At 41.8% G+C, this 25,928-nt stretch overlaps 1 protein-coding gene across 5 annotated transcripts in view; it reads left to right on the top strand.

Annotated features, from left to right (window-relative positions):
- DCC (DCC netrin 1 receptor) overlaps positions 1 to 25,928 on the top strand; it is a 1,228,196-nt gene that overhangs the window by 115,011 nt on the left and 1,087,257 nt on the right. Inside the window, exon 1 of one of the 5 annotated variants that reach the window (XM_043889649.1) lies at positions 19,658 to 22,570. The exons of the other annotated variants lie outside the window; for them this stretch is intronic. The gene's annotated coding sequence lies outside the window, so the exon portion shown is untranslated. Of the gene's footprint in view, positions 1 to 19,657; positions 22,571 to 25,928 lie in introns of those variants that run through there. 5 annotated transcript variants of the gene reach the window in all.

Below are 25,928 nucleotides of genomic sequence, written 5' to 3' on the forward strand. Positions count from 1 at the left end.
TAAGAGGTAGATGTGATTGATTGATCATTGTCCTTACCATTTCCTTTTCTGCTCGTAATTTCTCACCAAGATTCATCTAAACTGGGGTAGATGCATTTACATCTGTGGAGGCAGGTCCCTGTTCCAGGAATAGATGAATGTGAGCTATTGGTGCTGGCAGTATTAGAATTAAAATATGTATATATATATATGTATATATATGTATATATATATATATTCGAATAAAGTGCTCAGAACTGTGATTCATGTCATACACATCCAAAGAATTATACTAGCAGTATTGCATACTGAGGCACAGATCTCCTGTTGTGTATTTGCAACACATAGTTATTACACACCACATGCTCAAAATGTTCTGGCTCAGAGCACCACCAAAGCTGGGCCAGGAAAATTAAAAGTTAACTTTAAAAAATTTTTTTTATTTTTGAAATTATTATTTAAAATCTCCTGAAGTCACAATATGGAGAGATCAAAATGTTGGTTTTGACTTTTATATGGAAGTGAGGGTGAGGACGGTGGATGCTATAGTTTTGTCAGTTCTCAGGGACTCCTGTTGGCTGATATTCATTGAGTGTTGGCCCATGTTCTGTGCTCTAAACATCTCAAACATGTTTGCTAATCTTAATGCTCACAACAAAACTTAGCTATGAATGACCCCATTTTGCAGTTGAGGAAACTTTGACCCATAGAGGTTAAGCTTCCTAGGGTCACAGAATTATTAGGTTTGGAAGTTGGGATTTCAAATTTAGCCATTCTTACCTCTTCCAGTAAAAGTCTTGATTTGTGCCTGGGTCTGGGTTTTCCCCTGGAGAAGGAAAGGGCAACCCACTCCAGTAATCTTGCCTGGAGAATTCCATGGACAGAGGAGCCTGGCGGGCTATAGTCCGTGGTGTTGCAAAGAGGCAAGCATGACTGGGCAGCTATCACTGGGTTTCCCAGATGGTGCAGCGGTAAAGAATCTGCCTGCCAATGCAAGAGATATGGGTTGGGAAGATTCCCTGGAGGAAGAAATGGCAACCCACTCCAGTATTCTTCCCTGGGAAATCCCATGGATGGAGAAGCCTGGTGGGCTAAAGTCCATGGGGTCACAAAAGAGTCGGACATGACTGAGCAACTAAAAGCAATAACAGCTTGCTGTAACAGGTGATTAAAGCCTACTGGCCAGGGTGGTTCATTTAGAATCTCCCAGTTCTCGTCAAGCTCCGTCATTTTATACATTTATATATTTAAAAGGTAGGAACCATTTCTCATGGAGACAAAAATGTGTCCTTCCAATTCTTTAGCTGATCGGAGGCAGATTTGCTTGGGACTTGGGAAGAAAAAGAGAGGAGGAACCTTAGAAATTCTTAGCAGTAGATTTTGAGTAAAGACCCAGTGTCTCCGAAGAGAGTTATCCATGGCCTTTGAATGACCAGGGAGGAAACCAATAGATGAAGAGGATGAAGGGGAATTGGCAAACAGAGCTCCATTGAAATGTGAGAGAAGGAATAGGTTGAAAATTATAAGACCCTGCATTTGAAAAATAAAACAAAAAATAGAAGAAATTCATTTATAATTTTTGTTCAATCCGTGTTAATAATCCAACAAAATAAGCATAAATGTCATAGTAGGAGTTAATAAAGGAATTTTAACTTTACTGTATACATTAAATTCTTAATGAAGAGTTTAATGGCTAGCTACAACAAGAAGAAGAAACTGGATGAATAAAATAGGATGAAACACACTTGGAAACAATAGTGCTAATACAAAATGAATCATTTGAATAGTCTAGTGGTATTTTTAGTTAATGTAGGAATTGTATGCCATGGTTCTCTGACTAATGCCAGCAACCCTTGCTGTTACAGTGGGAATACAGACAATAAACTATGGAAATGCTTTTTCACTTCATGGCTATTGGAAATATTATTGTCAGAGTTAGTGTCCAGGTCCTTGAAAATGCTGGAAATGAAATTAACCTTTATAGCTAAATGTTTGTTAATGCTTCAATTGAAAGGCACGCTGAAGAGTCAATAGCATTCTCATAAAGGATCAAAGTAATTACCAATAAATGCAAGCAATAACATAACAAATAAACATATTTTAGACAAGGTGAGGGTCAAGCTTCCTCTTTTGTGTTAATACAGTAAGTTGATGAACTGTATAGTGACCATGGTCAATAGAAATGGAATTAATTTAACAATGTAATTATTTCTGCTAGTGACCACAAAATAAAAATAGTGTATAGCAGAATGAGAGAGAAAAATTTGACTCATTGCCAGAATATTCTCTGATATTATAAAATTAATCTTAGGCATCTCATTGTGGGTCATAAAGTGCACGTGAGCTTAGTTGTTCAGTTGTATCCGACCCTGTGGCTCTGTGGACTGTAGCCCGCCAGGCTCCTCCGTCCATGGGATTTTTAAGGTAAGAATACTGGAGTGGGAAGCCATTTTATCCTCCAGGGAATCTTGGGTCATATAGTACATATACGTTTTTGCTTTACTTAAAAAAGTTATCCTGAGCTGACTTCGTGAGCACTGAGACATAGGTTTTCTTCAGAGTGAACTTTATCTTTTGCTTCTGTGGGCTCCAATGTATCAAACTATCTAGAAAATAATTTTTTCATAAACCATGACAAAATTTACTAATGATGTTTTAAAAGTTCTTCAGCTCCAAAATACTGTACCTGTGAAAAAGTCGGTGTAAGAAAAAATTCCTGGGATTCCTCCTATACTGTGTTTTTCTAAGCTTTTCAGCTGCTACTCTAAGGAGATGTTTTCCCTGTATAACTGAACTAGAAAGTAAACTGCTATGTGGACACGCCATGTGTCAAGTATCTTTCTTAACTCCAAAGTCACGACTTTGGAATGGTTGAACATGGATGATTAGTTTATTTACTACTCGTGAGTCAGTGACAAGAGAATAAGGGATTTCTACTCACTTGTTCTACAGCCACTTCTCTTTCAGGATGCTACAAATCACTTCATCCCTATAAATACCATTGCTTCCTTAGTTGAGGGCTTCCCTTGTGGCTCAGCTGGTAAAGAATCCGCCTGCCATGCGGGAGACCTGAGTTTGATCTCTGGGTTGGGGAGATCCCCTGGAGAAGGGAAAGGCTGCCCATTCCAGTATTCTGGCCTGTAGACTTCCATGGACTGTATAGTCCATGGGGTTGCAGAGTCGGACACTACTGACTTTCACTTTCTCCTTAGTTGACCTGTCCATGTTTTAGGGCTATGCGATTTCCAAGTTGGGAATAAGTTCAAGCTGAAGTTTTTGGTTTTGTGGGGGGAGTGGGGCTGGCAGGGAGGGCTGTGTTGGGCCTTAGTTTCGGGTCACGTGATCTTTCTTTGAGGTGTGCGGGCATCTCTTTCGTTTCGGCTCCTGGGCTCAATAGTTGTGACTCACAAGCTTAGTTGCCCCAAGGCATATGGGATCTTAATTTCCGACAGGGGTTGAACCCACGTCCCCTGCCTTGAAAGGTGGATTCTTAACCACTGAGCCACAAGGAAGTCCCTTCAAGCTGAATGTGAGGTGAGGGGGAAAAAAAAAAATCAGGTGTTTTTTTTTTTTTTTTTTTTTAATGACAGTCACAAAATGAGAGGTTAGAGGAAAATATTCTTGTATGTGAAGTTCAGTCAGTAATTAGCAACACTTTAAATTCAGTTGCTGTACGTTTTCAAAATAAGAGGGGGTTAAAAGCATAAAGTAAAGGTGCAATCTGTTTCTGAGACATTAAGATTTCTGTGTAGTTTAAAAGCTGCTGGCCATTTTGTTCAATTACTCTGGTCTGCAGAAATGCATGCTTAATTAATAAAGCCAGGCCATAATCATTTATCTTGTAACGAACACCTTTTATGGATAGTCACTAATGAAGATCAGACTTCGCCTTTGTAGTTGTACCCATCGCGTGGTACAGGGGAGCCTACGTCATGATGATTGAGGGACAGGTAGATACCATGTGCTACATCATTTGGAATTGTCATTACGTATCCACGTTATCAAGTATGTCACACCAAGGTTTATTAATGGTGTACTTATCAAATATTCATTGTATGGCACTAACATTTAAAGAATGTGTTCTACCAAGCCTAATGGATCTGTGCTTTGACTGCCTGGGTTATTTAGTGAATTAATTCCAGGGAACAATTTGAAATACTGAAATCTGAGCTGATACAATATGTCATGGTCTACAACAGCTTAGCTACCATCTTCTTTGTGGAGAGTTATATGCTGTGTTGATAGTGGAGAGAGGGCAGATAAACTGTGACATGCAGTGGGTGGCATGTACCCCTGACCACATAAACACCAACGCATGTGGATTCATTGTTCACACACATGTGCATAGTACTGGCCTCCAAACTGGGCTACCGTCTGATATTTAGGTAAACATGCTAGGTTTGTTTTTAGATCAAGTCTTATGTTTAAAAGTATGTGAGGTGAGGCTTCCCTAGTGGCTCAGTGGTAAAGAATCTGCCTGCCAGTGTAGAAAACATGGGTTCCATCTCTGATCCAGGAAGGCCCTGGATCAGGGGTTGAACATGGCACAGAGCAACCAAGCCTATGTGCCACAACCACTGATCATGTGCTCTGGAGCCTGGGAGCCACAACTAGAGATCCCACAGGCTGCAACTACTGAAACCCGCGCATCCTAGAACCTGTGCAAGAGAAGCCAAAGCGATGAGAAGCTCTCACGCTGCAACACAGCGTAGCCTCCACTTGTTTGCCATGACTAGAGAAAAGACGGAGCAGCAACGGAGACCCAGTCCAGACAAAAATAAATAAATAATTTAAATGTTTTGGAAAATTGCCTTAGAGGATTCAGATCAGTAGCTTCAATCAGGACCTTTGTGTAAGTTATAATGATGTTCTATAATCTTGTCCTGTTGAATCTTTATCATTGCAGCGTAAAATAGGATTGTCACTCTGTTCCATGTTTCCTATTGAAAACAGATTTCCAGCTTCTAATTATTTAAATATATTGTATGTGTTCATTTTTGGAAGCAATATTTACCTTAAGATGAAGCTTCAGATACTTCTGAAGGATCTATCCTTAGAACTCGGTTTAGGTGAGTAACCTATTATATTCTAGTAGTATTAGAAATTGTTAATTTTATCATAATAATGATCATTAGCAGTAATAACTGCATCATCCTGCATTTATCATTCATCTCAAATAGATACCCAGATGGACATTAGTGAATATTGCAGGTTTTCTGTTGCTATCATGTGAAATATGTGGGCTCATTATTGTCTAAGATAGTAATGATGCTGTTTTCCCAGCACATATTTGAGATCTAGTGAAGATTATTCAAAGGGCCAGATATTTTCCTGGTAACGTTGTTAGTGTCCTGACTTAATTATGTATTAGGTGAAAAGTTTAAACGATACAGTAGTAAATCTACCTAATGGTATTGAGGTTTAAAAACTAATCAGACTTTCAACATTTAAAAGGTCCCAATGCATGACATTATTTTGAACTTAATATACTGTTAGAAAGATAAGCATTTAAGCAAAGTGGAGAAAATTGAAAAGTCACCTGGAGTTGATGGTGCTGTTTGATGACATATCTCTGTATCTGGGCTTCCCTGATAGCTCAGTTGGTAAAGAATCTGCCTGCAATGCAGGGGACCCCAGTTCAATTCCTGGGTTGGCAAGATCCCCTGGAGAAGGGAAAGTACTCTGGCCTGGAGAATTCCATGGACTATGTAGTCCATGGGGTCGCAATTCACTCATCTATACATATATATGTTAAATGCAGAAAATACACACACACACACACCCCCCACACACACCCCGTGATAAATTTCATAGATGCTCAGACCTTAACCTGACTCACAGACTAGCAGATGTCACCTCTTATTTTACAGGTGAGCTGCTTAAATACATGAAAGTGACCATCCTTAACTCACAAAACTGGGGTTAGAATCCTGTTTTCTAATACGGAGTCTGAGGTCTTTCTGATGTACAACACTACCTCCCAGGAGTATTATTCTTAGCAATAATTTATCTCGCATTTTCATTTTTACACTTTTTTTTTTCCCTCACAAAACAGGATTTCCTCTCTGATTTGTATTGAAGTGAATAGAATCTCTATTATCCTGCACTTTATGGAAATGCAACACATGAAGGGCTTTTTGTACCAGCTTTTCATTTCTGGTTCTCTTTGTCACAAAAGACTCTTCACTTTTGTAGTTGAAATCATTTGTAATTATGAATTGTGCTTTTAAAAATTCATCAATGAAATCTTTGATTTAAAAATGAGGTGCCAGAAGAAAGGCAGCAGAGGGAAGACTGGAATTTAATGCAGTAGAATAGTTACAGAAAAATCACAAAGGGGGAGCTTCTCCCCTGGAGTTGCATCTTATAAGGCAGCAGGAAAAATGAAGCCACGGCATTCAGTTGTATTTTGGAATTGTTATCCAATGTTATTTGGTATAGCAGTACACAGAAATTATCTTTGTGCCATATCTTAAATATTTGTGATAAATAAACCCACTGTACACAGTTTAGAGATAATGGGCACGTGGGGTCACCAACAGAAAAACACAGATATTTAAATACTCAAACCTCTTTTATTTTTTATTGTCTTTAATCCTGATCTACTGCACAGGCATTTTATTTCAGGATCAGAAGTGAATAAATAACTGGATTTTGATAAATTCACTCCTTTGTTCATAATCATCAGTTAATTATAGCTCACATACGATGCTTCAGTAACTCAGAGTCAAATATAATCCTACTCGTTTTGTTATATTATCATTATATTACTTGAAATATATATTATGATAATCATAGCTCTTGTATATACACACACACACACACACACACACGTGTGAAGTGAAAGTTGCAGTCGTGTCCAACTCTTTGCAACCCCATGGACTATGCAGTCCATGGAATTCTCCAGGCCAGAATAGTGGAGTGGGTAGCCATCCCTTTCTCCAGGGGATCTTCCCAACCCAAGGATCAAACCCCGGTCTTTCCGCATTGCAGGTGGATTCTTTACTAGCTGAGCCACCAGGGAAGCCCCTACACGTGTATAACTAACTATTATTATATATTCAGTCCCCAGGGAAGTATTACTGGGAACTCCTAGCTGTCCCCTCCAAGATCTCGCCCATTCCCACAGTCTCTACTGTTGAAAAATAGTGGGGGGAGAGGGAGACAGAACGAGAAAGAGGGAGGGAGGGAGTGAAGGAAGGACGCAGAATTAACTCAGGACCCCATTGTTTATCTTGGCTGTAAAAGTCTGAGAGCCCAGGAGTTTGGTCTCTTCACCCTGCTGCAGCCTTTGGTCGCTGCTCGTGGTGTCACTGATAGAGCCAGGTCCTGCGTCTTCACGCGGAAGCCGATTCTGGTGCCCTTGGTTGGTCCAGATCTGGCCAAGCCATGGAACTCGCCACAGCAAACCCCCATTCTGCTTCACACCCCATATTAGCTGAGATCCCCCCTCCAGTTACCGCTGTGACTGCTCCCTTGGCACCTTCACCATCAGTCCTGTCCTAACAACAGTTTCTCCAGTCTTTTCATTGAGCAAGGCTCACTCACCTAGAGCCTTCAGTAAAGGTCACCCTTGACTAAGCCTGTGAACCTCTAGCCTTTTTACTGAGCAAGTGTCACTAACCCAATAACCTTCAAATATGTGATATTTGGGGATCAATGACCTTTCCTGACAGCATGTCTTAGGTAAGGTGTCTGTGCTCATCAAAGCTTGCATTTCCTTCTTCCCAGAATCCTTAGACTTCTTATGAAAACAGTTCCTCCTTATCTCTGGTGATGGACATGAAATACCAGAGCTGCAGAAAACATCTATGAGATCTTCTCTTATACCTTTTTCTTGTTCTGTCTCTTCTGTGGTGCCTAACATGGGTCCCTTCTTGACCCACATTTACATAATTTCTGAATATGGCATTAATGATTCAGAATAAAGGAAATATACTTTGATGGAATGTGGCGATTCTACTCTTTGATATCAGAGGCGTGGAAGAAAATTTTAGATTACCTCTCCTCAGTGGTTTAGGACTTCCTAGGTGGTGCTAACGGGAAAGAACCCACCTGCCAGGGTCGGAAGTGTAAGAGACTCAGGTTTGATCCCTGGGTTGGGAAAACCCACTGCAGTAACAAACGACAGCCTACTCCAGTATTCTTGCCTGGAGAATCCCGTGGACAGAGGAGCCTGGTGGGCTGTGGTCCGTGTGATCACAAACAGTCGGACACGACAGAAGAGACTTAGCATAGGGCAGCACTCAGTGGTTTATCTCTTCTGTAAAAGGCATCTTGTAACATGCACCTTTTTTTTTTCAGTTTCTTGTTAAGGAACTTAAAATATTTTAGATTTATATTAGCCAGTATGCTGTTTTAAATACTCTCATTCCTGAAAAGGAAGAGGGAGTATTTAAAAAAAAACCATTTAATTGTCTTTTTTATTATTGCTTTTGGCTAGAATAATTATGTTATGTGAGCCTTAAAAATGAAAATGGAAGTTAAGCCCTAACAACTCCTGCTATCCTGGGCCGTGTGATTTGCACAGCAATGAATGTGGTTTAAACTCCCAACCTTGAATCATCCCATAAATTAGTTCTAATCTTTTCTTACCCTGTGGTTATAAAAGGTCCATAGTATCAAAACCTCCTGTCACCTTCTACTCATTGAATTCTCTGATCCCTCTCACATCATCAGCTTACCCTTTCTACTAGGTCATTCTCATCACCACCCAGCCTGCTGGTATTTTCCCAGGCTAATAAAATCAAAACCATCCTCTTGTGATCCCACTTTCCTATCTAGATATTGCCCCACTATTTTGCTCCTCTGAAAACCAAAACTTCTTGAAGAAGCTTTTTGCAAAAAGTGTTATTGGTGGGGGGGAGGATAAATTAAGATACTGATATTGAAACATGCACATTGCTGTATATAAAATGGGCTTCCCTGGTGGCTCAGTGGAAAAGAATCCACCTGCCAGTTCAGGAGATACAGGAGACATGGGTTCAATCCCCGGGTCGCGAAGTTCCCCTGTAGAAGGAAATGGCAACCCACTCCAGTATTCTTAGCTGGGAATCCCGTGGACAGAGGAGCCTGGTGGGCTACAGCCCATGGAATTGCAGAGTTGGAAATGACTTAACAGCTAAAGAGCAACAACAGATATCTAAAATAGATAACCAGCAAGGACCTACAGCTTAGCACATGGAACTCTAGGCAATATTTAACCTATAAGGGAAAAAAAATCTGAAGATACACACACACACACACACACACACACACACACACAACACACATATATGAATCATTTTGCTTACACCCAAAACTAAGACAGCATTGTAAATTGATTATAAGTCAATCAAAAAGAAAATTTAGAAAATATTATGATTTCTCACTCTTTTTCCCTTTTTTTTCTTCAAGCCAATAGAATGTGCTTCATTCTTTGTGTCAAAGCTGCTGGTAGTCAGGTCTCCAGGGGTCTCCATATGGCCGAGCCCAGTTCTGACTTTGGCTGCTGATGGCACTCTTGCCTTTCTGGTCTCTAAACACTGAAGCACCTCAGGATTCAGCCTTGGGTCTCTTCTCCAGCAGCATTTACTGTTTGAGGGATCTTATCCAGTGTCCTGACTTTAAGAATGCTTCAGATATCCATCTTATCTCTATCTCAGAACTCTCCTCTCTAAACTCTTTTTCCCATCAGCCCACGTGTACATCAAATGGACATGTCAATCTGAACTTGTCCAGAACCGAATACATAATCTCCTTATTTCTCCAATCGCTCTTCCTGATGTCTCCATTGAATTATTGAAAGCTCTTGTCCTTTTGATTGCTTAGGTCAAAATCTTGGTGTCATTCCTGACTCATCTGTTTCCCTCCCCCCACACACATATCTAATCCATCTGCACATTCTATTGACTGTGCCTTCAATGTGTACATAGAATTTAACTACCTTTCACTCCTTGTACTAGTCCACGTCAATATCATCTCTTAACAAATTTATGGTAGTTACCTCCTAGTTTGTCTCTTGACTTTTACTTTGGCTGACAACAGTCATTGTAAAATAGAGCAGAGCAGCCAGGGTCCCTCTGTTAACCAGTAAGGGGGAGGGGGGTCCTATCATTTCCCCATCCAAAACCCTCTAATAGCGTGTCCCGGCTCAGAGCAAACACCAAAGCTCTTCCAGTGCCCTAAGGATGCTCTGCGATCTCTCATCCTGCTTTATCTCTGAACCCGTATCCTGGAATTCTCACCCTGGCCCGCCCTACTCCTAATGCACTGATCTAATTTCACCCCCAGCCACCATGCTCATTTTCTTTGGCCTGTGGTCTTTCTTCCCTTGCTACTGCAGGACAGTGTGGTTCCTCATCTCTTTTAGGTCTTTGCTCAAATGAAACCTTTTTTGTGAGCCTGTCCCTGACAAAAACTACCATCCTCCTCTACATCTCTATGCCCTTTCCCTTATTTTTTCTTCATAGAATTTGATACCACGTGATGTACCATGTATCTTTAATGTGTTGTTGTTTATTACCTGTTTCCCTCCTCTGAAATGTAAACACTATTGTCATAGGGGTTTATGTAAATATATTTTGTTACTTGCTATCTCCCAAGGGCCTGGAATAGTTACAGAAACAGAGTAAACATTCTGAAATCATTTATTGAATGAATGAATGAATGATAGACGTCCTCTCTACTTCAGCCTCTCCTGGCCATTTCTGGCTCTGACCATAGCCCTGCACAGCCCCCTGGCCTCCTGCCTTCTCCCATACTTGGTGGTGAAGCCATGGATTCTCAGGAAGCCCAGCTGGATCCTTTCTCCTGCTGGGTCTGCTGTGCTCTCTGCCTTCTGTGTTCTCAACACACAATGATCATAACCATAAAGATCCTCACAATAGTTACCAAATTCACCGAATGCCAGCTCTGTCCTAGGTGTTATGCTAGACTTCGTACATGACATCGGTTCTAACGTAATCCTTACAACCCAGGAACAGGTCTGTGGGGCTTGGTTCTCTGCTCCTATGATTCTTTCTGGTGTTAGACTTTGATCTATTGTGTCCTGTTTTCCCTGGTAGCTTCCAGTCTAAGCCACGGCGTTCTCTCCTGCTGACTTTCAAAACTAATACGCCCTTTTCTGTGGCACTGACCACCTCCTGGGAGCGGGTCAGGACCAGAGATAAGGAACCAAGTAGAAGATCAAGGTTGGTTCAGTTCAGTTCAGTCGCTCATTCGTGTCTGACTCTTTGCAACCCCATGGACTGTGGCACGCCAGGCCTCCCTGTCCATTGCCAACTCCCAGAGCTTGCTCAGACTCATGTGCATTGAGTTGGTGATGCCATCCAACCATCTCATCCTCTGTCATCCCCTTCTCCTCCTTCAATCTTTCCCAGCATCAGGGTCTTTTCAAATGAGTCAGTTCTTTGCATCAGGTGGCCAAAGTTGGTTGAGGGCTGATTTTCTTAGGGACATCAGCAGAATAATCATGTTGAATACTTGCCATGGTTTAGGGACTGTGCTGAGAACTCTATTATCTCATTTAGATGCTTAGATTCTCCCCATTTGACCAGGGAACAGAATGAGTCTTAAAAGTTTTTAGCAACTGGTCCAAGGTCTCACTACTAACTGCTGGATACTGAGTGTAGGATTTAGATCTTGGTAATTCAAGCTCAGAGCCCTTGATCATAACAGGTGGCTTTTGCTGGAGGTATATCTGCAGGCAAATTAATTGGATTAGCATTTTTCAGGTGCATACACTGTTCCAGGCACTGTATTAAGGGTAAGGACATCATCTGAGAAGCAGGAGGAGAGATTCTTTCTGCATTAAACCTTGCAGCTAGAGCAGGTGGAAAATATTAAGTAATCATAAACAAAGACTGAAATTTTTACACTGATATATACATGGGTCACTGAATACTTTTGGAAGCGTGCCTTCCCACCATTTGGTATATAATCTTTATAATTTCCTTTCAGAAGAGGCCCATCAGACTCTGATTGTGGGTCCTCTTCAGCCCTTAGAGCTTTATTTTCTCAGAAATGATTACTATTTCACTGGTAACTTACTCTTCTTATGCGCATGTGTTTTGTCTGCTTAAGAATGCTATATCATCAGCCTGTAGAGATTTTCTATTTATTCAGTGATTATTTCCGTAAGATTCTTACTTTTCTTTCTTTCAAACAGAATGTTCTCAATATATGCTCACTGAATACATCCTACGTAAGGAGATACTTTTTTCTATACGCTCCTTTTGAACGAGAAGATGAAAGTACAGTGGGTAGAGAATTTATCAAAAGCCATGTAGCTGGGCATGGAATTAGAACACTCAAACATCTGAGTTTAGTATCTAAAATGTGTGCTTTAGTCCCCTGCGTCCTTAAGAAAGATATTCAGATGTCAGCAGTAGATAAATTGTAATAGAAGAGGTGTAACTAAGCTCTCTGTGTGAAGAACTGGGTCTTATAGAATTAAGCAAGCATATTCATTAGGCACTGAGAATTGGACAGTTGCCCATCAAATCTTCACTGAGCTTGGAAAAACGACATGAAGTAGAGATTTTTAATTTGCAAGTATCTACTTGACACATTCCACAGGTGAAAATGTTGGTTTCCCCGCATCCGCAGGGGGCTCAGATGTGTCCTGACAGTTCTGAGGCTCAGAACACAAACCATCCCTTTCAACTCAGGTTGGAAAGCGTTGACAGTGAGAACCAGAGGGGGTTTCTCTGTAGGCAGTTGGCACTACCTGCTTGGTTTTCTTGTTTTATTTCTTCCCATGGAAATTATATTTCTTATACCTAAGTTTACTTTTTAAAGTGGCTTTTTTCCAGAGCAAGAGAAATCCTGCCTGTGCCCCAGCTGAGTTTTTGAGAGACAGTGTGCTGAGTTGGGCTTCCCTGGTGGGTCAGACAGTTAAAAAAAAAAAAAAAAAATCTGCCTGCGATGCAGGAGACCCAGGTTTGATCCCTGGGTCGGGAAGATGCCCTGGAGAAGAGAATGGCAACCCACTCCAGTATTCTTGCCTGGAGAATCCCATGGGCAGAGGAGCCTGGAGGGCTAAGGTCCACAGGATCGCAAAGAATCGGGCACGACTGAAGTGACTCAGCATGCATGCTTGCACGTGACTGAGTTGATATTGCTCCTTTCTTAATTACATCAGAGGAAAATACAGAAATATGGAGGCTTTTAAAAGAGATTCTTTTTGTATTAATTTGATAGCCAAGGATTGTTCTCTCAGACTAAGGTGACCAGCTGTCCCAGAGCTCAAACTGGGGAAGTACAGGGCACTACCAGAGAAGCTAGCTGTCCCCGTTAGGTCACTCTGCCAAACTTTGGAGTCACTGCAGTCTACTAATTAGGAGGGACCCTCACCTGTTCAGTAGGTCCTACAAATTAATAAATGGTTACAATTAGTCTGCTTTTGATGATATATTTTCCAACAATTAGTGGTGAGGTAGTTGTTCCTAAAGATGAGAGGAACTGATTTAGGCAACTCCCAGCCAAGGATCACACATCTTTTGCTGACTTTTTTCTCCCTTTCTTCCGGCCTGTAAACTTCCCTTTCATGTTTTCAAGCCAAAGGGCTATTTCTCGGCAAGTGCACAAGGGCAGTCTGTGGCCCTTTATTTCCTGAGTCTCATGGCCATTAGAGGTACAATGGCCACCTCCTGTCGCTGGGCTGCCGCAAGTTTTATGCCCTCAGGGACGCCTGCATCATAACTGATCTGGAAAGAGGCTCAGACCCCTTATCCTGACAAAGGAGCATCTGTTGCAGGTCTTTTGCCTGAAGTGGTTCTATTCAGCCTTTTAAATCACCAGCCCCATTGTTCAGGGTATTTCTTGGGAAAGGGCATGTGTACACTCTGTTTGTTTAGTTAATGTAGAAAACGTCTTGCCTTAGGGTCTGTCACCTCAAGACTGATCACAATGGCAACAATAACAACCCCATCACCAACTTAAATTTATCTATTTTAATTTGATTTTTATTTTGTATTGGAGTATAGTGATTCACAATTGTGTTAGTTTCAGGCATGCAGCTGAGTGATACAGTTGTTCACACACATATATCCATTTATTTTCAGATTCTTTTCCTATATAGGTTGTTAGAGAATATTGAGTAGAGTTCCCTCTGCTATATAGCAGGTTCTTGTTGATTACTTATCTTACATGTAATTGTATGTGTAACATCAGTTCGAAACTCCTAATTTATCCTCTCCCCCACACCCCACGTTTCCCCTTTGGTAACCATATATTTGCTTTCAAAGTCTGTGTGTCTTAAATTGATACAGCTCTTCCTGCCTTTCCATGTTTGGGGCAGGATAGTATTTCTCTTAATTCTAGTGTGCCCACAGGGGAAACAGCTGATTATATGCATTTTATAATTGATAAAGCATGCTTGCCTTTTCAGGGTGAACTGGGCTTTGATAAAAATGAATTCAACGCTTGTTGATAAATTGCATTACTAGAAATAGTTATTGAATTATCTTTTCTCATATTTTATAGTCAAGTAGTTTCATTGTTAAACTCAATAAAAACAACTTTCACAAAACTAGGTGCATGACTTACTGCAAGCCTGTCTCCCAGCTCCAGGCCTTGCATAGAGCAGCATGCTTTCAAGATCTTTCATCTAGCCCTATTTCATGCTGAAATAGGGGTGTGCAGCGGGAAGCCAAGAAGACCCTGAGTAACATGTCCATGGTTGATCTAACATATCAATAATAGGGCTTCTTAATGGACACAGTAAAAATTCACATAAAATTGTAATGCAATCTGAAAAACTTCAGAGAACATTTAACCTTATGAAGTCTTTACTACCCACTCTGTTTCTTAGATGTTTGGGGCTATTTGTTGAGAAGATGCTTCAGGGAAGCAGTTTCAGAATCCTTGGTTCTAGTCCATTTTAGCCTCTTGTATGTGGATGCACATTCTGTACCTTTCAAAAGATTTGTTGACCTTGATTGGTACTTATCTTGATTGTAATTGCAATATTGGCAATTCTACTTAAATAGCAAAATTCACTGATGACATTTCTTCCTTATAATTTAGGCTGAAATGAAACTACATTTAGTCTTCTGTAGGTTTCAAATTAGAACACACTATACAGTGAGTCTTCTGAGTTTCCACAATAAAAAGAAAATGTATCTCATGGTTTCTGAATGCTTACTCTCTATCAAACACTTCGCTAAGCACTTTATGTACGTTTGTTAAAAGTGCTGTGAATTGCCTTCATTACTGTCTTCACTTGGAAGATGAGAAAACAGAGGCTCAGATGCTAGGATCAACTTGCCCAAGAAGACACAGGGGGCACAGAGCAGGGCTGGCCTTGCAGGCCCAGGGAGCCTGAGCTGTGGTCCATGTCCGCAGTTACTTGTTGTTGGAGTATTTCAAGAACAGTTCCTATAAAGAAGATGCTGGACGATGAGTTCTACTGCTTTGATGCAAATTTTACATACGTAGATATTCATCATAAATCAAAGGAGAAACATGGTTACACTCATTCATTTCATAGAGATTTTGTACCCAACCATAAGCGAGGCTCTGTGGATGCAGATATCAGTGAGGCTAGTTCTCTTCTGTGGAGAAGCTCGCAATCTGGTGGAGAAGGAGACAGGCTTATAGATAAAATATGAAACAATCAAATTGTGACAAGATGAAAAAATATGAGCCACAGGAAAGGTGGACAGAGAATACAGCCCAGGAATATGTTACCACACAGACTTAGAATTCATATGGGGCATTGAGATAATGTAGTGACCATAAAAAATGTCCCTCAAAAGGGCTGAATATAATGAAGGACAAGGAGGAGCAGAGATGAGGATAAAGATGGAATAAATCTCAAGTGAGCCTTTCAGACTCACAGGATAATTTTGCTGGACTCATTGGAAGCATTTAATTGCCAGTTCTTACTAGGTTCTGAAATCTATTTCATTGGGCAACCTCATCCCATGCCTTCAAGCAAAACTTCCAAGTTAATGGTAGCATTTGTTTCTCATTAATTTCTGTGGTTTTCTTAATGGCCAATTTGAAGGCTTATTAATAGTTAATATGTTTAGCATTATAAGCATTATCATTAACAAAACAGATGCAAAATTACTACTGCAAACAATGATTGCTGTGATAAAGAGCCAAGGGACTTAAACAGTGGGAGAGTTGGACTGAGTGAACCCTCAGAGGGCCAGTGATGTCCTTCCAATTGTCTTAGTGTCCCATGACTGCAGACTGCACATCTATTTCAAAACTCACTGATGTTAATACATTAAACTTAAGTTTTTTTAAGATATAATTTAAACAGGTAAGGGTTTGTTTAACTGCTCCTCTCCTTTCTTAAGGACCAGACCTGCAGTCACTACAGTTCAGTTCAGTCGCTCAGTTGTGTCGACTCTTTGCGACCCCATGAACCACAGCACGCCAGGCCTCCCTGTCCATTACCAACTCCCAGAGTTTACTCAAACTCATGTCCATCAAGTCGGTGATGCTATCCAACCATCTCATCCTCTGTCGTCCCTTTCTCCTCCTGCCCCCAGTCCCTCCCAGCATCAGGGTCTTTTCCAATGAGTCAACTCTTCACATGAGGTGGCCAAAGTATTGGGGCTTCAACTTCAGGATCAGTCCTTCCAATGAACACCCAGGACTGATCTCCTTTAGGATGGACTGGTTGGATCTCCTTGCAGTCCAAGGGACTCTCCAGAGTCTTCTCCAACACCACAGTTCAAAAGCATCAATTTTTTGGTGTTCAGCTTTCTTCACAGTCCAACTCTCACATCCATACATGACCACTGCAAAAATCATAGCCTTAACCAGACGGACCTTTTTTGGCCAAGTAATGTCTCTGCTTTTTAATATGCTATCTAGGTTGGTCATAACTTTCCTTCCAAGGAGTAAGCGTCTTTTAATTTCATGGTTGCAATAACCATCTGCAGTGATTTTGAAGTGCCAAAAAATAAAGTCTGACACTGTTTCCACTGTTTCCTCATCTATTTCCCATGAAGTGATGGGACCAGATGCTGTGACCTTAGTTTTCTGAATGTTGAGCTTTAAGCCAACTTTTTCACTCTCCTCTTTCACTTTCATCAAGAAGCTTTTTAGTTCCTCTTCACTTTCTGCCATAAGGGTGGTGTTATCTGCATATCTGAGGTTGGTGATATTTCTCCCGGCAATCTGGATTCCAGCTTGTGCTTCTTCCAGCCCAGCGTTTCTCATGATGTACTCTGCATATAAGTTAAATAAGCAGGGTGACAATATACAGCCTTGATGTACTTCTTTTCCTATTTGGAACCAGTCTGTTGTTCCATGCCCAGTTCTAACTGTTGCTTTCTGACCTGCATACAGATTTCTCAAGAGGCAGATGAGGTGGTCTGTTATTCCCATCTCTTTCAGAATTTTCCACAGTTTATTGTGTTTCACACAGTCAAAGTCTTTGGCATAGTCAATAAAGCAGAAATAGACATTTTTCTGGAATTCTCTTGCTTTTTCGATGATCCAACAGATACTGGCAATTTGATCTCTGGTTCCTCTGCCTTTTCTAAATCCAGCTTGAACATCTGGAAGTTCACAGTTCACATATTGCTGAAGCCTGGCATGGAGAATTTTGAGCATTACTTTACTAGCATGTGAGATGAGTGCAATTGTGCGGTAGTTTGAGCATTCTTTGGGATTGTCTTTCATTGGGATTGGAATGAAAATGGACCTTTTCCAGTCCTGTGGCCACTGCTGAGTTTTCCAAATTTGCTGGCATATTGAGTGCAGCACTTTCACAGCATCATCTTTCAGGATTTGAAATAGCTCAACTGGAATTCCATCACTTCCACTGGCTTTGTTCATAGGGATGCTTTCTAAGGCCCACTTGACTTCACATTCCAGGATATCTGGCTCTAGGTGAGTGATCATACCATCATGATTATCTGGGTCATGAAAATCTTTTTTGTACAGTTCTTCTGTGTATTCTTGCCACCTCTTCTTAATATCGTCTGCTTCTGTTAGGTCCATACCATTTCTGTCCTTTATCGAACCCATCTTTGCATGAAATGTTCCCTTGATATCTCTAATTTTCTTGAAGAGATCTCTAGTCTTTCCCATTCTGTTGTTTTCCTCTATTTCTTTGCATTGATCACTGAGGAAGGCTTTCTTATCTCTCCTTGCTATTCTTTGGAACTCTGCATTCAAATGGGAATATCTTTCCTTTTCTCCTTTGCTTTTTGCTTCTCTTCTTTTCACAGCTATTTGTAAGGCCTCCTCAGACAGCCCTTTTGCCTTTTTGCATTTCTTTTCCATGAGGATGGTCTTGATCCCTGTCTCCTGTACAGTGTCACAAACCTCCGTCCATAGTTCATCAGACACTCTGTCTATCAGATCTAGTCCCTTAAATCTATTTCTCACTTCCACTGTATAGTCATAAGGGATTTGATTTAGGTCATACCTGAATGGTCTAGTGGTTTTCCCTACTTTCTTCAATTTAAGTCTGGATTTGGCAATAAGGAGTTCATGATCTGAGCCAGTCAGCTCCCAGTCTTGTTTTTGCTGACTGTATAAAGCTTCTTCATCTTGGCTGCAAAGAAAATAATCAATCTGATTTCGGTGTTGACCATCTGGTGATGTCCGTGTGTAGAGTCTTCTCTTGTGTTGTTGGAAGAGGGTGTTTGCTATGACCAGTTCGTTCTCTTGGCAAAACTCTATTAGCCTTTGCCCTGCTTCATTCTGTACTCCAAGGCCAAATTTGCCTGTTACTCCAGGTGTTTCTTGACTTCCTACTTTTGCATTCTAGTCCCCTATAATGAAAAGGACATCTTTTTTGGGTGTTAGTTCTAAAAGATCTTGTAGGTCTTCATAAAACCGTTCAACTTCAGCTTCTTCTGTGTTACTGGTTGGGGCATAGGCTTGGATTACCGTGATATTGAATGGTTTGCCTTGGAAAGGAACAGAGATCATTCTGTCATTCTTGAGATTGCATCCAAGTACTGTATTTCAGACTCTCTTGTTGACCATGATGGCTACTGCATTTCTTCTAAGGGATTCCTGCCCACAGTAGTAGATATAATGGTCATCTGAGTTAAATTCACCCATTCCAGTCCATTTTAGTTCACTGATTCCTAGAATGTTGACACTCACTCTTCCCATCTCCTGTTTGACCACTTCCAATTTGCCTTGATTCATGGACCTAACATTCCAGGTTCCTATGCAATATTGCTATTTACAGCATTGGACCTTGCTTCTATCACCAGTCACATCCACAACTGGGTATTATTTTTGCTTTGGCTCCATCCCTTCATTCTTTCTGGAGTTATTTCTCTGCTGATCTCCAGTAGCATATTGGGCACCTACCAACCTGGGGAGTTCCTCTTTCAGTATCCTATCATTTTGGCTTTTCATACTGTTCATGAGGTTGTCAAGGCAAGAATACTGAAGTGGTTTGCCATTCCCTTCTCCAGTGGACCACATTCTGTCACACATCTCCACCATGACCCATCCGTCTTGGGCGGCCCCACAAGGCATGGCTTAGTTTCATTGAGTTAGACAAGGCTGTGGTCCATGTGATCAGATTGGCTAGTTTTCTGTGATTATGGTTTTAGTATGTCTGCCCTCTGATGCCGTCTCACAACACCCACTGTCTTACTTGGGTTTCTCTTACCTTGGACGTGGGGTATCTCTTCACGTCTGCTCCAGGAAAGCGCAGCCGCCGCTCCTTACCTTGGAGGAAGGGTTATCCCCTCACAGCTGCCCCTCCTGACCTTGGACATGGAATAGCTCCTCTCAGCCCTTCTGCGACAGCACAGCCGCTGCTCCTTGGACATGGGGTAGCTCCTCTAGGCAGCAGCAGTCACTACAGGTAGTCTGTTATTATGCATAGTTATTTTTTTGTTGTTTTTTAAACTTTTGGCCACATAGCATAGCATGTGGAATCTTAGTTCCCCTCCAGGGATTGAACCTGAGTTTCCTGAATTGGAAGCATGAAGTCTCAACTGCTGGACTGCCAGGGAAGTTTCATTCTTATGCTTAACTTTTGACCACCTACATTGTTTATAAACTGACAACAAATTAAACACCTAATGTATGCTGACTTTAGATTTTTATTTATCACTGAAAAAAAAATTAAAGATATTGCTGTTAGCCAATAGTTTGATTTAGACAACTTTGCATGTGGAAAAATGTTTATTCAATTCTGTGAATATTAAGACATGCTTATTTTACAAGAATGAGTGGGAAACTGGAGATCAATACTCACACCAGTGGTAAGATATACAAGTCTCATAAACTTTGATAATTACAGAAGAAATTAGTTTTGACAAAAATGATGAATGTTAGCTTTAATTGGACGTTCATCTGACTTAGGTCAGTATGGTAATCATCCCCTGGAGAAGAGAATGGCAACTCACTCCAGTATTCTTGCCTGGAGAATCCCATGGACAGAGGAGCCTGGTGGGCTACAGTCCACGGGCTTGCAAAAGAGTCGGAAACGACTGAGCGACTAAGCACACACGTGGTAACCGAGACATGCTGACTACTGTGGCAACAGAATCTCAGCAGTGGAATCAGTGCAGTAGAGGTTTTCAGGTGCTCACGTTATAGCCGAATCGGAAGCTGTGGGTAGCTCTCTGTTCCATGAGGTGATTCTTCTTCTTGTGGCCCTGCATATCTGAAGCCTCACAGTCTCCATCAGATCTCCTGCCTCCAGCTGGCAGATGCGGGTGAAGGACAGGTGGAGATCACATAGGAGAATTTAGGGGGAAGGCCTGGGGGTGGCAGGTATCACTTTTACAGACATTCTTTGAACAAATAGCAGTCACGTGGCCCCAGGGAGTCACAGATGTGCCTGAGCCTGTGCTCTGGACAGGAAGGAAAAGGGACATGGCACTCCTTCGGTCATGGTTGCTCGGGTGTGTGTGTGATTGTGAAGAAACAGAAAAAGATGGAGTACCCCGTAAATACTGTCTGAATTTTAAAATTGTCCATCAGAAGCAAATAGAGTCTAGGATTTGATGATTTGTGGCACTTTAGGAATAGACCTGATCCTCCAACCACCATTGCCTTGCTCTGATATATGTCCAGAGGTCTCTAATCTTTTTGATATCAGGGACCAGTTTTATGGAAGACAGTTTTTCCAAAGACCTGGGAGGCGATGGTTTGGGGATGATTCGAACACATTATATTTATTGTACATTTTATTTCTAATCTAATGCCACCACTGATCTGACAGGAAGGGCCAGTCCATGGCCCAGAGGTTGGAGACCCCTGAATTGTAGGCTGCTGTGGGCTTATGGAAATGGGAATAAAAATAGATATCCAGTTAGGTTGCAAGTAGCCTCCCCTTCCCTCATAGTTCACTTGGTAAAGAATCTTCCTGCAATGCAGGAGACCTGGGTTTGATTACTGGGTCAGGGAGGATCCCCTGGAGAAGGGAATGGCAACCCACTCCAGTATTCTTGCCTGGAGAATCCCATGAACAGAGGAACCTGGCAGACTACAGTCCATGGGGTCGCAAGAGCTGGACACGACTTAGCGACTAAAGCACAACCTCCCCTTTTGCAGGCATTGGGTTCTAAAGAATTTAAAGAAGAAATATAAATTGTGAGTATTTTTCCTACAAGGCTTTGAATGTCCCTGACAAACCTAACTTTCTGTCTGATATTCTAGACTTTTCTATCTGACTGTCAAATCTCTGGTAACAGCAAAGAAGGGTTCTGTATTTTTAATTTAGTCAATGTATCTTGGGATTGACCAGGACAGTCATGTTGGAGTAACACCTTCAGAGAGGCAGAAGGGGAATTCCAAATTCCAGGATAGAAGAGATTTCATTGAAGGGATTTCCAAGCAAGTGGGAAACTTCCAAATGATTAAGTCAGGAAGCCCAGCGATTTCCCACAGAAGTGTCCCTCTGTGTTGGCTAAATCTCCACACACAATGTAAGCACTCTCCAGTGGGAGACAAAATATCATATTCCCTGACAGCTTTAAAACAGTATAAAGCTATGAATCGGCTGTTGATCCTTTTATCACAATCATTGTCTCTAGAATTAGATGTTGATCTCCTGAAGGGCAGGGTTCTAACCTTCAAATCTAATTTTGTGTCACAAACACAGTACAAGTTAAAGAACTGTCCACTTACCGTAACAAATAGGCAAGCTCTGCCGTAAGACGCTTAAAAAGAAGAATCTGGCCTCCAACACTGACCTCCTGGTGCAGAGGCGATCCTCAGTCTTTTTCTCAAGCAATGGGTTATATGGGTTCTACTCTCTTCTCAACCCCGAAAATAGAATGTCAACTCCCTTCACTGACTGCTTTTTTCTTTGCCGTGTAAAAGAGAACATGTTGGCCTTTTTTCATCAGCGTTTGTTGTTATTGAGTGTTATCATTTATGCCTTAGGATCAATCATGATTAGACTCAACAAATCATCTGTGAAAGACTGCATTCTATTGACCTAGGCAAATCCAGACAAAAACAACAGAAATTATTCTTCAGCAGCCCCTAGCTCAGGATTATGGTAGAAACTTGAAACCTATTTCTAAGCTCAGTGTCTTGCAGGAGGAAGGAATTGGATGGAGCTAAATGGAAGGAAACCCACAGTAAATATCTGTCAGAATGACGGCCGAGGAGACAGGCTCTTCTCATAGGTGTTTCTAAGCCCTGCAATCAGGTGAGCCCTCCAGAGCCTTTTTACAAAAAAAAAAAAAAATTTCATTTTACTCATGAAAAATTGGTATTCTCAAAAGTTTTGGAATACTTTGGGTGACCTTGCTGAACCTTGAATTTTCATTATTGTTTCTCTCATATGGAAATGTTTGCAGCTCTGTCTTACGTGAAGGGCAGAGAAATGAAAAGAAATCTGTGATAATGAAGTCAGTTTTCATTGCAGAAGAATGACCTCATTGCTTCCTGAGACAGCAGAGAGGGAGGGCGGGGTCTCCTGCAGACCTTCTGGAGGTTGCCCCATCACACAGAACTGCTGGACCAGAAGAAGGTTACATAGATATCCCAAAGTGTTTTCTTTTGTTTTTTAACTACGTTGTCAGTCACACATGCTATGTCTGGAAGAACTTTTGTAAAAGAAGATACTTCTGTGCAAGGTGTGATAGTTCTTTACAGCAGCCTTCTCCAACCTTTTTGGCACCAGGGTCCAGTTTCATGGAAGACATTTTTTTCCCATGGACTGGGGAAAGGGATGGGGTGATGGTTTCCAGATGACTCAAACACGTAACATTTCCTGTGCACTTTATTTCTATTATTATTACATCAGCTCCACCTCAGACTGTCAGGCTTTAGACCCCTGAGGTTAGGGACCCCTGCTTTACAGGATGTCTTTTATCCTGTGGTAAAATAGAGGTGTACCAGCAAATTCTTTTTACCCTCGTGCACAGAACTCCCTCCTGTGCTATTCCCCTGCCCCAGGGGGCTTCCCGGCTCGTCCCTGGTGGCTCAGATGGTAAAGAGTTCGCCTGCAGTGTGGGAGACCTGGGTTCGACCCCTGGGTTGGGAAGATCCCCTGGAGAAGGAAATGGCAAGCCACTCCAGTATTCTTGCCTGGAGAATCCCATGAGCAGAGGAGCCTGGCGGGTCCCAAATTGTCTTACACAACCGAGCAACTGACACTTTTGCTTTCAGCGTGTTCCCCTGTGGCTCAGTGGTGAAGAACCTGCCTGCCAGTGCAGGAAACCGGGGTTCCATCCCTGCGTCTGGAAGATGACTTGGAGAAGGAAATGACAAGCCACTCCACTCGTTTGGCCTGGCAAATCCCATGGACAGAGGAGCCTGGTGGGCTACACTCACAGGGTCGCTAAGAGACAGGACTGAAGCATCTGAGCATGCACGCGCACACACAAGCAGGGAACTGGGGTCTCCTGGCCATCCCAGCTTCCCCTCCGTGCAGGCCCACTGTCTGCACATACCTGGCTTCTCCTCTAGGGGGCGCCATTCCCACTCTTCTTTAACCCCATCAGACTGATTCCTCTTAATTCCTTTCCTTTCAGTGATCTGCTTGTCTGACCAAGCAAATTTGTTGAACTGTGTAATGGTGTAGACTTAGCCTTTCTATTTATTTCACCATCACTTACTGCATACCTACTTTGCGCTGGCCTCTAGGGAGCAGTAAATGAATAAGGTCTGATTTGCTTCTGAAAGGCACACAATGGTCTAGAACCTGGTATGTTATATTTCTCTGTAAACAGGTTTGTGTTGTAAAGGACTACAGAGGGCCTTAAGCCAAAGGAACAGAAAACATTTAGCTGTCGTGAGGTATCACCTGACACCAGTCCGAATGGCTATCATCAAAAAGTCAACAAACAATAAATGTTGGAGAGGGTATGGGGAAAAGGAGATCTTCCTATACTGTTAGAAGGAATGTAAAGTGGTACAGTCACTGTGGAGAACAGTATGGAGGTTTCTTAACAAATTAAAACTAGAACTACCATATGACCTAGCAATCCCACTCCTGGGCATATATCCAGAGAAAACCATAATCTGAAAAGATACATGCACCCCAGTGTTTATGGCAGCACTCTATTTATAATAGGCAAGACCTGAAAGCAACCTAATGCCCATCTTCTATTCTCAAGAAGATGTGCTATGTATGTGTGACAGACTATTGCTTAGCCGTAAAAAGGAATGAAATAATGCCATTTGTAGCAGCTTGGATGGACCTAGAGATTATCATGCTGGGTAAAGTAAGTAAGACAAAGACAAATATCACATGATGTCACTCACATGTGGAATCAACTTTTTAAAATGATGCAAATGAAATTATTTACAAAGCAGAAACAGACGTACAGATATTGAAAACAAACATGGTTACCAAAGGGTAAATCTGGGTTGAGGGAGGGATAAATCAGGTGCTTGGGATGAACATGCAGACTCTGCTATAGACAGATAACCAAGAAGGACACACGGATTAGTACAGGCAAGTCTCCTCAGTGTTCTGTGATAACCTACAAGAGAAAAGAATCTACTGAAGAATAAATATATTCATTTGTGTAACTGAACCACTTTGCCGTACCGCCGAAACTAACACATCATTGTAAATCAGCTCTACTCCAGTAAAATGAAAAACTCTGAAAAGTTAGCATTTCAGGCATAGCTAATAGGGCCATCTTTTTGTTTGGGATCTAGAGGAATACAGATGGTTGGGGAACTCATCCAAAACTATAGTGTGACTGTAAATGTGATAGCCCACAACACAGCCTCCATGGACTCAAGTTTTAGCTATTTGTTCATAGTATCACTTAGGGATGGGAGGGAAGGCGTAATTGACAATACACACTTTCTGTGCTTGCCTACTAAAATAGCCACCGTATAGTAGCATGTGTTGAAGAGCCTCTGGGGGTGTTCCAGTCATCCGTGGCCTTCCCTCACACGTTATATCCCTGTAGATGCGTGGAATTCAGTTTTCAGTGTTGCTGATTCAGTGGACTGAGTTTGGTGGATGTGCTGGCTGAGGGAAATTCAAAGGCCAGCACTGAAATCTACTTTTGGCTTCAGATGCTGTTGTCCTGCTGCCAAATGAGTATATCATTTTCATGAATCACTGTCTTTATTCTTGAAGAGAGAAGAAAGTTCTTCTGGGTAAGCTGACCGTAACCATCATGAGGGTGACCTCAGTGTTTTTGGCCCAGGTTCAGGCTTGCAGCCCATCTTCACAGAGGATTGTAGCGCTTTTAATGCGGGACAGTATTTGACAAACCCCAGATGCACATAGGAAGGAGGCAGTCAAGCGGTGGAGGATGCTGGGCTCGAAACTGGTACAGGAGGATGAAAATAGCAAAACCCCCTTGATTGGATAAGTTGTTCACCTCTAAGCCCCGCCCCCTGCCGTGGACCCAGTCTTTCACGGTGACGCCAGTCACGCCTGTCCACTTTAGGAAAGCTTATGCCTCAAAACCTAAAGCCATACTTGGAAATGTTTCTTCTGGAAAGTCCGTTACTAATGAGCAAAGTTCTGGAAAAAATCGAGTTGTTTTCAAAGCCTTCCAGTGTTGGAAATGCAGTTCCCTAGATGGTCCTGT

Source organism: Cervus elaphus, chromosome 27 (genome assembly GCF_910594005.1).
Source record: "Cervus elaphus chromosome 27, mCerEla1.1, whole genome shotgun sequence".
NCBI classification, from domain to species: Eukaryota; Metazoa; Chordata; class Mammalia; order Artiodactyla; family Cervidae; genus Cervus; species Cervus elaphus.